At 39.7% G+C, this 16,394-nt stretch overlaps 1 long non-coding RNA gene across 5 annotated transcripts in view; it reads left to right on the top strand.

Moving 5' to 3' along the window:
* Positions 1-6,055: 6,055 nt before the first annotated feature.
* The window catches only part of LOC134148969 (uncharacterized), a 206,160-nt gene continuing 195,821 nt past the window's right edge, over positions 6,056-16,394 (top strand). For all 5 annotated transcript variants that reach the window (XR_009960321.1, XR_009960322.1, XR_009960319.1 and 2 more), the window contains exons 1-2: positions 6,056-6,172; positions 10,698-10,802. This is a non-coding gene — a long non-coding RNA (uncharacterized LOC134148969). The remainder of the gene's footprint in view (positions 6,173-10,697; positions 10,803-16,394) is intronic.

Genomic DNA, 16,394 nt, shown 5'->3' with positions numbered 1-16,394 from the left:
AATGTTTCACCACTAACAGTGAAAAGTTGTTGACTAACTTGGTAAAATTAACCATTGAGGAAACTTGAAATGCTTTGAGGTTCATTGCTTTAATTTAAATAGCTTATACCTGGAGCTTGATGCGCTTTATAGGAAGGAAGAAAAAAAAAAAAAAAAAAACAGGAAGAACTATGGGATGTTTTTCTCAGATGTTCACTGTTTTTGTTTGGGAACTATAATCAGTAATTTTAATGGTAGAACATGAAAGAGACCCCTGTAAGCAGTTAGGTTTTTCTGATTTTCCTTGTCTTATCATGCTTTGTTGGAAACTGACTCACTTATCCCTTGCGGCCCCAGGAAAATGCAGCTGTTGGTATACTGACTCTTTGAATAGCTTGGCTCTTGCGTAGCTCCAGCAATGTCTATATCAAACTGGAAGCAACCTACTTCATACTATGCCTACAGATAGTGTGTATGAGGTGCATTCATATCTTGCAAAGGGCAACCCAGTGAACTGATGGCTCTTTCAGATTAATGCAAAAGAAGCCTTAGGTAGCACAGAAATATAGAATACTTGGAATCAGAATGGGAAATTATGAGAAAACAAAGGAAAGAGATACACTAGCCAGATTTTTAGGGCTATTGCAGACATCAGTTCACTTTCCTCACTTCAGAGAAGCCATTCAAGGCTGAATGCACCAGAATGGGATTGTAGGATCTGCTCTTCAGCAGGAACTTGAAGTCCTCTGTAAGGAGCATTTGGAAAGCTATGATACTAGACCTCTTTCAATGTAGCCTAGGTCACAGACTCATCTAATGGGTACATATGAAGTATTTGTTTTTTACCTACCTATTGAACCACTATCAGTGTATCTTTGCACACATGTGGTTAAATGCACCCCAAAACTTAAAACATTCTTATTACTTTTTCAGAAAATGTCAGTTGCATTTTAGTCTACTTCAGTATTACTGCTTGAGATAACAGCACAAAGTATTGTTCGCTCTGTTTATATTTCAGTACTCGGACATTTACATGTGCCCCTGTTGTGAACTCCTTGTAGGCAAGCTGCAGACTCTTCATTTCATTAAAAATTGGTCAGGCTTTGGGATATGAGCTTCTTCCAGCAAAGTTAGCTGGTGTTTTCACTAAACTTTAGATTCCATGGTTGGTGACTAATTCATTGAATAAAGCTCAGTAGCAAATAGTTTTGCAAATATCTGACATTTTCTGCAGTGGGTTAGCTACTTTCTTTTCATGGCATTATTCCTTCATATGGTTATCACAAGTGGCCTGTTCTGAAGCATTTGGAAAAGTCATTAATTCAGTATTTTCTCAAAATCCACTTTCAGGGGATTCTGTGGGTCAAAAGCCCCTTTTTAATTGTTACTTGGAATATTTTTGTCACTGGCAAAGTAACAGATTGCATATCAAGAGTATTTTATCATGTTCTTCATGTGTTAAAAATGCCTGGGAAAATCTTTTATCTTTGTCTAATAATTGTCGATGAAAGAAAGATGAATGGTAAATATTTTTCTAACAAAAATTGCTAAATGTTACTATTAAATTATTATCAGTTTTCAAAGACTCTACACTTAGTTGTCTAGAACAGCTGTCTCTTGTTGCATTTGTATTTATTTGCCTTTTTTAGTGACTACTCACACTGAGTTTACATTGAAACATTCAAATCTTCAATTGACTTTCTAAGTAAGCCAATGTTTTATAAGGAAAAATTATTCAGTTCTATTTCATCCAAATTGCTTGGGATTTCATGGCAAAAAAAATGTGAAAAGCAGTAGTTTGTGGCAATCAGCTCCTATAAAACTTCCAAGTCTTTTTCAAACTAATGTATTAAAAAAAAAACCCAATACCTCAGAGTCAAAGACTGTCAAAGAAAACAAAGGTATATTTTTCATCATATTTATTGGGACAAAAGAAATAATCACCAGTTTTAGCTTGGGTGATTTTGGAGACTACTTAATGTATTGTCCAATAGCCGATGTATTGGTTCTGTACTACATCTCTAGAGAGTAACTGGGGATCAGGAAGGAAGTAGGTACTTCATAAAAATAGTTGAGCAATAGCATGTCATGGCATTCTGGATAACAAGATTATTTCAGAAGCTAGATTTGAGGCCAAAAAATCAAGTCGTCTTTACCTGAACTGCGTGTTTTTCACTATCAGATGAGAGTTGTTGCATCAAATTTGATTGAGACTCTGATGATATGCCATAAGTGACTAGGAGAGGAAATCCCAGTTTATATGACTCACCATTTTTTTGTGCAAATATTAACTTTGGCTGATACATTTCTTCTGATATCTCTTTTCCAGATCTGAGTCGAATTATACAATGTCTCAGATTAAGTTAGCTTGGCTGTATTGAAGTGCAGCCTTTGGCTATTTGAATAGCTTCCATTTTAACTATATTTTATCTATTTATTGCTTCTGGAACATAAAGAAAATATATTTTTTTTATTATTCTCCTCCCTGTGGTACTGTATTAAATTCTGCACAGTTGAATAACCTGGATTTGGTGATGGCAACACATACAATACTGAAAGCTTATTTTGCTGTGCAAATGTACTAGAAACTGGAAATCTCTGCTTCCCAGGATCTGCCTGTACTTTGAGCTCTCACACTCACTGGCTTATTTTGTCCTTAGGGCTTTGATATAACAGGAAAATTCGTGGATGCTAGAATTAAACTTTCATTTTTGACAAATGTTCTTATCCTCTATCAAAGTAGTGCTTAAGGTTGCTACCACCAACCAGGTAGTTGCATCTATTAAAAATGAATGACAGGCAACAAGGGGAGAGTACATTAAGTAGTAGAAGTCCAGTATTTTGCTTGTGCTCCAGTTTCTTTTCCTGTAAACCAAATTGTCAACATTGGCAGTAGATGCAGAATTTGACTTTAGAACTCCATATTTCTATGGGTAATATCTAATATTGAGCAGTATGGGAAGAAAAATAGTACTGAAGGTAATGAAACTTGGCTGTTAAGTGTGGTTAATGCGTTTGAACTTCATGAAAACAGCTTGGAGTCGTAATGAGTCTTTATTTTTTTTTAAAAAAATGACTTTTTCAGTCTGTGGGTGTTAAAACACTCATGCGAGACAAGAAATGAGGCTCTACCTTCACAGGATTTACCAGCTGCTGGAATACCATTCCACTGGCATTCCACATGCCACCACTGGAACTGCATCATTATGCAGTTCCAGACAGAAAAGCAAAATTTAACTTTTCCAGTTGAAACTCCAAGCAGTATTTTAGGGAGGCAGAATATAAATAGCCAAGTTTGGATTTGGCTGGTGTACCAGGGCTAACACCCATACTCTTGCAAAATGTGCCCTGGGATCTTCAATGACCACAAGTGGTCAGGAGCTTGGTTTTGGCATCCTGTATCGACATACTTTCTTCATGAAGTCAACAGTCATCTCCCCTGTGGTCCTATCTTTGCTCTCGGTGGCAATAGTAGCACTACAGACTGACAGTTGTGACTCTGGGAGTCTCTGAATAGCCAACACTTCTTTCCCCTCCTCTGTAATTCTTTTACAAAATGGATAAAAAACTGCCAACCAGATAAGGAGCAACAGGTCCAAGCCAGGATGGAAAGGAACTGGGAAAAGTTCCATGAGCAGAATTAACTGAGCAGTGCAGAGCTTCCTGGGCTTCATCTGGTGGCTGTTTTGTTCTGCTTGTTTGTTTAGCATTGTCAGGGTTTGTTTTGTTTAATTTTGGGTCCTTAGATTGTTTTACTGTTTGACTTCTAGGCTGTTGCAACCTTCATGGTTACAAAGTCCCTTTGGACTTATCTTATCTGGATTTCCTAATTTCCTCTATTAGGTGATGTCTGACACCTTTGCTCAAATCCGGCAGTCTGGGGACAGTGAGTCATGCATATATTCTCCCCCACATACTCCTACCTTCCATCATCCCTGTACACAGGGTGTGACTGTTTAGTGAGATAAAAAAAAGCAACAAAGTGTTGGGAAGTGTGTGATTTTGGGTGGTATTAGTGCTTTGCTGTGAATACTACAGGCAACAGCCTGCTGAGAGGATAGCCTAATAAAAATATCCCCAGATTTTGTAATTCATTGTAATTCAGCTAAGAGCTTATAATTCATAAGAGCTCAGAGTGATAGTGATATACAAGAGAACAGCTTATAATTCGTAAGAGCTCAGAGTGATAGTGATGTACAAGAGAACAGCTTTCACCTCTAAAGCCTGTAGTATTTGGTTCTGCTGTAGTCAAAAAATGACATGATAATACATAGGCAGTTCCTGCCCACAGGTTACTTATTATCTCTAACCAACCCAATGGGTCAGATTCTGGCTTGATGAAGTGGTGTAATAACTGAGTTCGGTAAGGGTACTGAAAGCTTTTTGTCAGGTTATGCTGGTGAACGGCAAGGAGAGGCACAGCCCCATACAGATGATTAAGATAACACTCACTGCTAAAAGATCTTATCTCAGTAATTAGGAGGAAGAAAAGTCTAATGTAGCTGTGAACACAGGAAATATGCAAGAAATGTTTTATTTTTTAACTGCTGGGAGAATGGCTCTGTCCTAGAGGGGCTGGTTTGTAGTAAAAGCCTGCATTCTAGGTCACTGTCACCAGAACAAGAGGATAGTGCCAAATCATCAATAGGCAAAAAGCTGCGAAGAGAGGGATGGACAGAAGCCCTGGGAACTCATCCCTCTCTCTCCTCAGAGGCTTCCTACTTATTGTCTTTTTTAGCTCCGAGGTTCTGGGGCACAGTGTCAGACTCAAATTCCTCTTCACTTTCTGGTGTCCAGAATCACAGAAAGCTAAATGATCTGCACTGAGCAAATGCTTGGTCCTAACTGACAGGGGAATGCCTTGTATTGCTTCACAGTAGCCCTGATCATACCATTAGCTGCTCCCATCCGCAGCCCTGGTTTTGTAACTGCATTCCAATGGGTATCTCTAATTTGCCCTGAGTAGACAGAACAATCCACTGAAGTCAGATGCTTCTTTGCATTGTAACTACTGGCTAACGACCAATGTTTACTAACTTCCAATGAGTCATTTGCAAATGTGATGCTTGGCTAAAAAAGTGTTTCCAAGAACCCTGTCATCATTAATCATTAATTCATGCATTGCTACTCTGCTGCTAGATATGATTATCCACTGTTTCAGATGATGATAATGCAGACTGTGCATCTCAGGCTGGACTAAAATAAATAGCATGTGATAGGAGATACAGCTAGAGGAGAAGCTGAAGCCAGGAGGAGAGCAGTCTTATTTCTGGACTCCATTTTAAAGGCTTATCCGAGGCAATGAAAGCCTGGATAGAGACAAAGTCAGCAGAAGATCATAAGGCACAGTGCTGGAGTAGAGATTAGTACTGGACCACTGAGTGGAAGAAGTCAGTTTGAAGGGGAGATGTGGTTGATGGGAGTGTTGATAGCACTGCTGTCTGTAGGGGAGGATTGAAATTACAACTGGGCAAATGACTGAGGAATAAGTATTCCCCTCAAAAGTTGCTGAGAGTCCTAACAGGTGTGTTTATATTGGGTTTGAGAAAGCACTTAGTGTGTGAATAACACTGACTGAAACAATCAAAATGTAACGGTTTCATTGCAGGAAGACAATTGGCAGGAATGAACTGATGGATGGCTTGCTGTCTGCTCTGCTTGGAGAGCCCCAGAGACTTTGTTCTAAAGTCCCTCTTAGCACTTCCCACTCAGCTTTTAGATCAGAAGTTGCCATTACCACATTAAAATGCGTTTGGCCTCAGTGTATTTTACCATACCATTTCCTCTTTTATTTATTATGCAAAAAAAAAGTGAGGCTGAGTGTTAATAATCTTGACCTTTTAAAATATTTTCACTCTGATATCAAGGGTGATAAAACTCTCTTCTGGAGTGAGAGAGAGCAAGAGATGGAAGTCTTTAGGCTTCCCATAAATCTTGTTCCTACAAACTATGGACATGCTGGGTGGATGTCTTGGCTCAAATGACCTTGCGGCTCCTCCTCTTAGTCTTGGTTTTTAATTGGAGCCAGGAGAAGGATCCCAGCACTTGCCAGGTGGATGCGAGCTGCACCCTGGCAGACCGCCTGCAGACCCATTACTGTTTTGTAGATTAAAATAAAGACTGCAAAAGGAGGGAGCTTGGGGGAAGGAAAGAGAAGAGAAAGAGAATAGCAAAACACTTTGTTCCAATTCAGGTGAGAAAGTTCATCTCAATGTCTTTGCAGACAGCCTGCCACGTATTGGGTGGAGGAGGGAACAAGGTTTTTTTTATGTATGTGTTATATTCTGTAGTTATCCCTTTGTGCCAGCCGCTAGGAACAATTGAAAATTGCTGCCAAAGTCTGTGCCTGCTCAGACATCACTCTCATGAGGCAACTCTGGGAACGGCGCAGCTGCTGCGCGATGAGCCAGCCACTTCCAGCTCGGGCTCCCTCGGAGCAGCTGTGCTGCCTGTGCAGTGTGGTCTGGTGGTTAGCGGGGAGGGTGGAGGGCCGGCTGGCAGGATCTGTGGGCTCTGTTCTCAGTGTTGTGATTGAACCGCTGCAGCTTTGGCCTTGACACTTGATCTCTAGCGCAGTCTCCTTAGCCTTAAAATGGGGAGGATACTGATAAGCATGTTTACTCAGTTACAAAGGGCTTATGAACTGAGTGTTACTGGTTAAAAAGCAGTAACAAATAGATACTATTACCCTATTTTCTACTGTGTGGTCCAGTCTAGTTTCGAATGAGCCACTTTGCAGACTTTTGAATCTAGTAGGCTTCAATTAAGACTAAATTTTCTCTTACATTAGGAAATGAATCCCTACTACTAAACGTCTGGATATTCAGGTTTACTTGGGCATGATGGGGAAGACTGTTTGTTCACATAATGGTAAAAGCAGTGTTACGACAGGCCTACCTGGAAGACTGTGGCTGCTTATTTAATGTTACCACAGGCAGTGAATAGGTCTACTGGGCAATTTTCCATCAGAATAGTTTTCTGATAGCAAATACTTCTTTGCAAAAATCAAAATTTGTCCTGGAGAAGACTTCAGTTTTGAGAGAGGGGGAATAAAAAAAAAATCAATTTTACCAGTGGGAAGAATCAAAATGACAGCTTCCTGGCTGCCTGCTGTGAAGCTTCATGATGGTTTTTTGCTTTCTTCTGGAGATTAAAAAAAAAAAAAAAAAAGAAAGAAAAAGAAAAAGAAAGAAAGAAAGAAAGCAAAGAAATTGAAGAAATTCTTAAAATTTCAGGCAAAAAGTGTTTGGAAAGCCCTCTCTACAAAGTACCTTATACTGGATTTGTTGCTGGTTTATTGTTCACTTTTTGTCTCAATCAGCATAATTTCCATTATTTTATTATTAAATTTTGAAGGCTACTTTCTCCTTGGAAGGGAAGGGACTCTTTCAGACTGTTACTGTAGTGAGGAAATGAAACTGAAAGGGAGGAAAGACAGAGTGGGGTTGGAGTTAGGTGATATGCTGAGCCTGGGAAAAGTAGTCTCCCAGTACAACAAAAACAATTTTTGGCTAAAACTGACTCCTTTTCCCATGAAACTGATTTAGTTTCCAATTGGTTGCATGCAAATACATTTAAAATGTTTGAAAATCAATGTTTACTTGTTCTTATACTTTCTGTTACTGAAGAGATCACAATTTCAAACTACAAAATTTTAAACTGTTTTTTTTTTCCATGTTAATCAATTTCCCTTAATTATGTTCTGGCCAATAAGACTGGGGAGGGGGAGCTCCAAGAAATCCAGAGATTTTTTTTAAGTAATGACATAATTGAACAATGTTCAAGGCAGTCTGCCAAAGGCTTTGCAATTAATACTGATTGCTTATGGATATCAGCAAGCAGGAGGGGCTGAGAGATGCAGACTGTAAGCCAGCAGCACGTGCCTGAGCCTCAAAGCATGGCAGGCCTTAATGGCTATAAAACAAAGGGCTTGTTTGCATCAACACCTTGAGCACACCCAAGGAGGCAAGGGTAGAGGAGCACCTGCTCGCTGAAAGGCAGGGCTATTCACTCCAGTACAGCACCATACCATGATGATGACATTGTCAGGAGAGTTATGCCAACAGTCCTTGATTAATGAAAAAGATTTGACAAAAAGACAATCGTGGCCTATCTGAAGAAATCTCAAATGCCAGCTGGAATTGCCAATCTCAGTTACCCACCAAACTGAGATAGCCTTTCAAAACTCATGCATTAAAACTACTACAGTACAAAGCTTTTTCTTCACCAGGCTTTAAGTATCATATTTCCAAATTATTCTTTGTTGTTATTGGGGCAAACACTAACTTGCTAACAGAACTACCTGGGGTTCTCACATGATCATGTGGGGCTCTGGGACCTTGAGCTATAATAAGGGTAGTAAAATCAGGATTAAAAGAAGTAGATTTGACTGTGCTATGGTTGTAATGTTATATGGAATATAACATTACATATATGGAAGTCCATGATGTAATAGAAGTTTTAAGTCAATGGCATGAATATCTATTCAGAACCTCAGAAGAGGTTCTGAATTTCAGTGGTTAGTCCCTGTTGGGAAGTACTAAACAAGAATGTAGTTATTTCTCCCAAAGTGACTTAGATACTCGTAGCCCCTGTGAGGTGGATAATGCATATTATCCTTGTTTTGGTCCCATTTTTTTTTCCAGTTATGTGACCTTCTCTTAAAATATAGCACATTTGTCCAATATTTTCTATAATTCTATGAATGGTTTTAACCAATGTCTTATGAGAATTATGTCATGAAAAAATCCTATCTAAAGTTACCTAGCAGTTATCTATATTCTGATATTTATGAAGCTTATTGGAGGAACACTATATCTCTTAGGGCTGCCTTGTATTTATTTGAGATTGTTTATGCTGTGTAAACTCCTTGGAGACAAGGAGCAAAATCTCTGAGATTTTGTGGTCAGATCAATTTGTAGAGCTGTTTCCATGTTTTCTGATGCAATCGAGTGTAACAATGTTGTATCCCAGTAAACATGGAAATAGAGCAAGGAAAACATTTCTCAATCCACTTCCTAAAAATACAGCTCTGGGTGGGGAGGGGCTCAAGTTTTATTCCAGGAGCTCATTCAAGCCCTCATCAGTTTCCACAATGTCTCAGATTTTTTTGTCTTCTATTTCTTGTACTTATAGATTGGAAACAGAGCACTATGTGGGCCAAATGCCCATGAGCGTGACATGTAATAACCATTATGCATTCAAATGTACATGTTCATGGGTGGAGAGATGCCAAGCATGGCTGGAAGCAAATTTGGTATTTGGCGAGGTGGGCAGACCTTTTATATCAAGGGTGATCTTGGAAGGGGCTATCTTGAACTGCCATTTCTGCCTTTGTGTTTGAATATGCTCATGCATCTTTAGGGGGAGGGAAGGGAAACAGTGAGGGGGGAGGAAGATGATGGTTTTGTGTTGGTTTGATCTGCTGCAGTTTTGGCTGAGTTGTTGTTTTGTTTTGAGTTATCTTGGGTATTGTTGAGCTTGCAGATGGAACTCAGAGAAAACAAGTTCTCTCCTTCCTTTTAAGAAACTCTGCAAGAATAGGATAGGGTACCAAATTTTCCAGAGTCCTGTTGAGAAGCAGGAGTTAAGTGAGGATTATAAAACTCATTCCTGTGCCATGTCCTTTGCCTGTCTCCATCATATCAGTAAGGCAGCATATTTAAAGACTTCAAGAATGAGGACCCTGCTCTTCAAGAAGTTATTTGTACAATGAGATATTGAGATGTGCATGTATATTGTTGCCTTGCCTATGCTGTTACCATGACAGCATAGTGCACTTGGGGATTAGCCATTTGCAGAGGGGCCTGGAAGTCTTGTGGGTGAAAAAACCTGCTGTGACTGAGCATCAATAAGAGCTATATGTGCATTAGGCAGGCAGAGTGTGGAGTAATGTGTCTGTATGCTTTTTATGCCTTCAGCTCTCAAAAGTTAGGTATACCTTCATCCTTCCTCTCTGCTATCCAAAAATAAAGGATTGTATTAAAGTGTTCTAAACAGACTGCTTGTAGTCATTGGAGTAGTGTCTTTAATGCCTGTATTGAATTTGGTCTTTTGTGTGTAAGTTCCAGGTAGCTTCAGGGGCTATTTTGTTCCAGAAGCCCTTGCAATGACACATAGTGAAGAATTCCCTATTTTAGTGGAGATTGGGTCAGTTAGATATCTAGAATGGGTATAGCAATGTCAGTGGTGGAGCTGTGCCTGAGTATGCCCTTTAGCAGGCACAATGCCATGTAAATTAGGACCTAAGTGTTGCACAGCACCTCCCACCATTTTCAGAGCTTAGTGTAGGGTCTCAGTCCACAGCACAGTGCTCTTGGCCTCCTCAGATTTCAACTCAGTAATTGCATCTTTTTTTTTTTTTTCCTGTTTCCAGTGGTTTTGTTCCTATTTTCTGAACACTTTAAGGAGCATGTCTCCCTATGGCAGAGATAAGAGCCCGCGTCCTGCATCCTGTAGCTGTGCATTCTCAGCCACAGGAGTCACTACTGCGCCTTTCCAGAGGAAGGTGATTTGGACAATGACATTGCAGCTAATGCAGCTAATTTGGCCTTACCCATAGTAATTATATGAAGTGATATTCAAACCAGAGCCTTTTTTCTAGACTTGGAGATTATTAAATTACAAAAAGTATACCAGCTACTTTCTTCCCCACATGTCTCTAGGGGAGTCTAAATATAGTCCCAAGCATTTGAAAATGTGCCTTAATCTTTTGACAGGGAAGTGGATGAGGTCACAGGACTGGGAGAGTACTTGCTGGCCGTCAGGAGGATGGTGAAGTCGACATGTCAAAAAGAGCAGAGTGCTGCTGTGGATGAAGAAAGGTAGGAAAATGTGGTCCAGCAGGCTTTTTTTAGTGCTTTTTGTATACATTTGGTGCTCATGAAGTGCTGTGGATTAAATCTTTTTGAAGTATAGAGAGCAGGATGTGACAGGATCAATGGTTCTATTTTCAGTCTATAGGCTCTGCAAAGAGCCTATAAAAAAAAAAGACAAAACAATGTACTGAAGCTCAATGAGAGCTAATGTAGATGTTTACAGGGCATAGCTGTGCTCTGAGCCTATCTGTCCCCTGTGATAGCTCACCATCTTCATGAATAGATTTGGAATTTCTCCTTCCATGTGGTAAACCAGCTCTGAATTGTTTTTTTGGAAAGTGTTTTCTTTGTTATTTGGTGATGTTTCAGATCTTGGCCTTCCCTTGTTACTGGAGAAATGCTAAGGATATGTAGTCAGGATAGTAAGCCTATGGATACAGGAAAGCTAAAATATTAAAGAATCCTGGTTTCATAAAAGTAGGCTTCATCTAGACTATGAAGACCTCCCATTTGATAGGTAATTTCCAGTAGGCTCTCATAAGAGTTAAACTGAAGTATTCCTCTATCACCCCAACAGAGATTCATTGCATGGGATAAGTATTCTCTGAATTCTCATTTTCTGCTCCTACAGAATTTCCCAGGCTTCAATAGTCATTCATGCATGAACCACTTCTCTGCAAATCTGCAGCCCAGTAGGAGCAGCTCTATTTTAGGTCTATTATTTGCATAATTGAGTGCTAACAAAAACAAAGCTAACAAATTGCTGAAAATTGCAAAATGTCAACTATATTGGGATGGGTCAGAGGTGAAATATAAGGTGAAGTCTCCAGGTGTGGTGAGGTCAAGAGCAACTTGTTATTGAAGGGAAACTTGCTGGAGTAATAGCCATCAGAAGAAATTTGACCAAGTAATATTAGAGCCAACCAAATCTATAGGAGGGACCATTCCTAATATAATTGGTTATTTCTTCACATGTTACTTTTGAAGGGCTAAAAAAGAGTACTAGAGAAGTGTAAGCACTCTTGTGATATAGCAAATTGTACAAGGTAACTGCACGTAAGGCCTTTATCAAGAAACGTTATAAAATAGAATGGAGGTCCACTAATCATTTTAGTACCTGAGCAGATTGAAAGTTTTTCTTCACCCCCCCCCCCACTCCCCCATGAAACTCCACATGCTGCTCTGGGAAGAGCAGAAATTTCAGTTGTCTGGAGTAAGGCTTGTGAACTTGAGGGTCTAAAAGAATGAACTTGCACTGATGCTTTGGAGTGATCCAGATGCCCGTTGTGGGTAGCTAGCCTCTCCCTGCGAAAGCTGCAAAGCTCTGGGGTATTTTTAAGAGAACAAAATTCTAGATAACCTGAGGAAATGTAATTCTTTACATGGCCTTGATTTTAACATACTATATTGCTTCAAATTCTGTCAATTCCTTATGGAAGTGAAAAGCAGCCAGACAAATTGCTAGGATGACTTAAATCCATTTCAGCTAAATAAAAGGTGAATGTGCTCCCTTAGTCAGGGGAGCTGGAAAAAGAACCATCAATAACAGTCCCTCATATAAACACTGAGGGCAAAAAGAGGACTTTGCTGGAACATGACTTTTTTTTTTTTCCTCTCAGGGATTCTTTTTCTTTTGTCTTCGGTTGCATTTATATCTTTAACTGTGCAGCAGCTGAGGCAGGAGAGGAACTGTCTGACAAAGGTTTCATTGACAAAAGTGTATGACTTTTGCTAGAAAGCACTTCCTTCTCTGCTGAAGGTTTTGAAGCATCATCTTTGCTCTTTCAGGCTTGTTATTTTTTTCCCCTCTTCAAAAATGATAGACAAAGTACTTTAAAGTAATCTTTTAGTGCAGAGTAGCAGCAAAAACCTTTCATTTAAAAAGGTATTATACTAAAATGATATTCAAAATATCATTTCTGATCCTTGTTAAGAAAACAGTCCCTTAAATAATTAAATACTAGTTGAATTTCCAAGTTGTCTCCTTCCTTCATGGACTCGGTGTGCCCTGTCTCTGGCCATGGCCTTTGCACCTCTTTTGTGGGGCTGTTTTGCTATCTGCAAACCAATTAATGAGAATAACGTCCTTTGTAAAGTTATTTGAATTAACATTGAAAAGTGCTGTTGTAAGGCAAGAGATTATTAACGTAGTCTGTTTTTTTAATATTGCTTGAGAGCACCATATAACTTTTTACATCCCTACTGACCTACATCCTATATCAAATGATATACTAAAACTGAGATCATGTTATTGAGTGCATGCAATGTTCTCCATGCAGTTCAACAGGTAACTCAGATGAAACCAGGGGTGTTAATCACAGTGCGTGGAAGCCTGATGCTCCATTGCTGAATGAATAGAAATTTCACTACTGACTTCATTGGTAGTAGGATCAGGTGTGTTCCAAATGCTGTAGAATCAGGGTCTAAGGCTAGCCCTTAGAGTTACTGGTGGGGAGAAAGACGCATGATAGTACTGCCAGCACTGAAGTTAACTGTTCCTAATAATTTCAGTTCAGTCAGACCACAGAGATCAGCAAACCACCAGAGACAACTTCCTGTGGTTTGACACTGTAATCCTGTAGTGAAACATGACTGTTAACCACTTTTTTTCTCTTTGATTAACTCTCTTTACTGAAAGTTTCTTTACTGAAAGTCCATGATCTCTAGTTTATTATCGTCTTCCAAAGAGGGCTGCTTTGGTATGGATGGGAGAATGAAATTTCTTGGCACACAAGGATGGATGATTACAGCAGTGCAATTCCTTTTGGTGCTTCCAGACTTAATACCCAGATGAAAAGCTATGTGATGCACATAAGTGTCTGTGTCCAAAGCAAAGCAAAACTCCAGCTAGGGGAGATAAGAGAGCCTTTTATTGTAGGGAAGGGATCACTAATCCTTCTGCCTGTTCTTCTGCAGGGGTGCTTGGGGTGTATTTTGTTCCATAATTCTGGAACACAGCAGTCCAGGAAAAACTGTCCAGAAACTTAGCGCTGAGTTCAGTAACAGTGAGGTGGACTTTTGTTAAACATACTCAAACCAATGGATTTAAGAAAAGTGGCAAAAACAAGAACTAAATAATGCCTTTAGTGCAGATGCTGCCTTCTCTCTCATAAGTATTTCAGATCATAAGCACGATCCCAAAGTTTGCAGGATGCCTGCTACCCTAAGCTCTGTTCCTCCAGCCTCTTCTCCATCAGCCTTTTCTCCGTTGCAGTCACAGACCAAAAGCAGACTGGACTCAGGTCTGATTGCTGCCTGGCTACTGACAGGCTGTTCCTAAACAGCTGTTTTCCCCAGGATCCTGTGGTATCATATACTGCACATCAGTATGACACTTGCAGTCAGTGCGTTAGACAGCTAAGTGCTAGACTTCTCCCAAGGGAACAGCAGCCTCATTTAGGAGATGACGTGCACAGGACATTCACAGGAACAGCCTGCCTAGAGTGACCTTGAGGGTTCTTTCTATTAGCCTGTAACGCTCTACCCATGCTCCAAGAACTAGATGTGAGCCAGCACTGCTGTACAAGCACAGAGCTGTTCCTGAGCTGATAAACCCTTTGAAGTGATAAGTTAACTTAGTTCAGAGAAAGTGCCACAATAATGCCATAAACTGTGTTCTGGGTGGGAGATGTCCCTTATGCAAGTACCTTAAAATCTGGGTAGACCAACTCTGTCCTCAGCCACTCACCTACGCAGAGAGCTTTTACACTCATCTCCCTGAGCTTAAAAATTGAACTGGGTGAAGTTTTGTAAAGTGGAGTTTTTCCACAAAATACTTCTCCAGAACTTCCTAAATATTGTATAAAGAGCATAATATTTTTGGTTGTGACTGTTCCTGCTGAAGTCAATCTCATTTTTGCTGAGCTGATTTTTTTTCTTAGCTGTCATAGTTGGATTATGTGAAGGTCAGACACTATGATCTGTAAGTAATCATAATTACTCGGGTTTGCATGAGAAAAATAAGTTGTTGCTGTCTGTCCCTCCTGCTGCTCTTCCCACTCGGATGAAATTGCAGTAGCAGCTCCTTAGAGAAAATAACCCCAAATAAACCAGCCTAAACACTGATTTTTTTTTTTCAAATCCCATTCTTAGTATAAGCAGTGCTCAGCTGGAAGCCTAATAAAACCTTTGAACTTGTAATTCTCACCCATTCTTTTAAAGCCTTTTCCCATTTTAAATATTGGTATAAAAAGGGGATTTGAGGAATCAGTATCGCCAAAGCAAACATTTGACACACTGTTATATTAGACTTATATTATATAAAGCTTAGGCACATGCACCCAGGCTGCTGCTGTTCTGTGAATCAGTGCTTGTCTGCAATGAGGACAAGTGCTGGAAAAATCTGTTTGTCTATGTGTGCATGTGCGCGCACTGTTTTTAAATGGGAGGATTGCACCCTGTTGGTATGGCAACAAACTATAAAAAGAAAATCCTCCTATTTAAGGCTCTGAAGAATATTGACTAATTTCTGTCTTTCGTCATAAAAACAGTTACACTGACACACTTTTTTCTTTGCTGTGCTACAGACATTTATATTTGGATGTTGTCGTGGAAACTAGCTGGGATGAAAAGTTACTTTAGGTTCTGTTTCTAAAGGGATACAGCAAAATACCAAATTTCAGGCCCAGATCTTGCAAGCATGTATTAACTTTATGGAGCAGAGTATATAAAGCTAAATCCACATGTATTTCTGAGACTGAGTTCCTGGATCTTGGAAGCAGTGAGATGGAAGCAGAAATTCTCATAGTAATAAACAAGTAGTTTTGTATGCAGATATATTAATGAAAGCTACTTTCCAACATCTCCTCTTCACTTTTCCTCCCTATTTTGTGCTTGCTGATGCATTTAAAAGGGAGGAGGTTATTTCTCAGCATTTGACAGCTGTCTTCCCTATCCAATTCCTTGTTTCATGAAATTTATTAGAAACACCTTTGAGCTCTTCACTGCTTTGATATATTTGCTTGAAATTAGCCAGTTGATTAAAAACTTCTGGGATAGGGGAGGGAAAATAATTTCACAAAACAAAAGCATATAAGGCTTGGTATTTTAGGCATCTAGCGAAAACATTTAACATGTTTAAGGTAAAAAAACAACACACTAGTCTGACACTCTCTACTTGTCACCTATACTTGCAAGTCCAACACTGTAGCTTTATGTTCCTACTGGAAAGAAAAACAAACTGAAAACACAAGGAGAAACCACAGAGCCTTGCCTGGAGTGCAGGGATTTGTGCCGTGACAGAGCTGGGCTTGCTGTGGGGAATTAAATAATATCCCGTGCCCTAGTTATAAAAGGGATGGCCCCAGCACCTAGGCTTTGTTGGGACTAGGGTTATACGTGAGCAAAGCCAGGGCTGTGTGTTTTGGTTGGGACTGTTGGAGAATTTTTCCTTCTTTCTATCTTTGCTATCCTCCCTGCAGTGCATTTAGTAATACTGAGGACAAAATATTTTTTAGGAGGGTGAGAGGTATTTAATCTCTTAATTAGGTTTAAGTGGGCCACAGTTTTGGCCTGTATTGGAGATGGAGTCTTTTCTGGTCTTTGCTAAGGCTCCGAGAATTTGATTCTTTTCTTAGTCCTTGAAGGCCTTGAACCTTT

Source organism: Rhea pennata, chromosome 19 (genome assembly GCF_028389875.1).
Source record: "Rhea pennata isolate bPtePen1 chromosome 19, bPtePen1.pri, whole genome shotgun sequence".
Classification (NCBI taxonomy): Eukaryota; Metazoa; Chordata; class Aves; order Rheiformes; family Rheidae; genus Rhea; species Rhea pennata.
The sequence above is the reverse complement of the archived record's forward strand: the minus strand, read 5'-3'. Positions and strand labels throughout refer to the sequence as shown.